The sequence below is a fragment of the Gekko japonicus genome, unplaced genomic scaffold (genome assembly GCF_001447785.1).
Source record: "Gekko japonicus isolate JY-2015 unplaced genomic scaffold, Gekko_japonicus_V1.1 scaffold5873, whole genome shotgun sequence".
Taxonomy (NCBI): Eukaryota; Metazoa; Chordata; class Lepidosauria; order Squamata; family Gekkonidae; genus Gekko; species Gekko japonicus.
The window spans coordinates 32,280-32,933 of record NW_015172733.1 but is presented as its reverse complement, the minus strand read 5'-3'; the positions used below and the strand labels follow the sequence as shown (position 1 = coordinate 32,933).

General features: G+C 58.9%; 1 long non-coding RNA gene across 2 annotated transcripts in view; it reads right to left on the bottom strand.

Moving 5' to 3' along the window:
• LOC107119356 overlaps positions 1–414 on the bottom strand; it is an 8,781-nt gene extending 8,367 nt beyond the window's left edge. For both annotated transcript variants that reach the window (XR_001482797.1, XR_001482796.1), the window contains exon 1: positions 288–414. This is a non-coding gene — a long non-coding RNA (uncharacterized LOC107119356). The remainder of the gene's footprint in view (positions 1–287) is intronic.
• Positions 415–654: the final 240 nt, after the last annotated feature.

Here is a 654-nt window from a genome sequence, read left to right as displayed (position 1 = left end):
CCCCCCCCCACCCAGAGAAAAAAACACCACTGGAAGTCCTAGCCGTTTCCCACTAGTCCAGCCACACCGGGCGTAAAGTGCTAAGCCATTCCCGAGAAGAAAACTACCTCAAGAGGACTCCCTTCGGACGCGAGTGCTGCTTCGGGGGACACAGGCAGATAAACGCGGCTCGGCTTGGGGCGAGTTACGACTGAAACGCGCGGCCCGCACCGACACCCCGCGGGCAGCTTCAGTTTGCTTCCCCACCCCACCCCACGGCGGAGCTCTGAAGAGAAAGCCTTTCTCACCTCAGCGCCATGCTGCTGCTCTCTGCCGCGGCTTTTCTCCAACTCTACAGAGACTACCAGCAACGGCGCCCGCTGAGCTCGGTCCTGTCCCCTCCCCCGCCCAGTTTCCGAGCACTGCGGCCTACGCGGGCGGAGTCCTCAGAAAGAAACCCACAACTTCTCGGAACGCCGACCTTCCTCCTTGTCAATCTGGCAACGAAATGCAGAGTGAAGGGGGGAGGGCGCTTGGGAGCAGAATTTATTGTGCATCTGGCAACAGTTGGGCTGAATCTTTCTGCCAGTTGTTGCAGGCCAGTTCTGCACTGTCACTTTTTTTTTACAGCTTCAGGGTTCCCCCCCCCCCAATGTGTTTTGCTCTCTCCAGTAG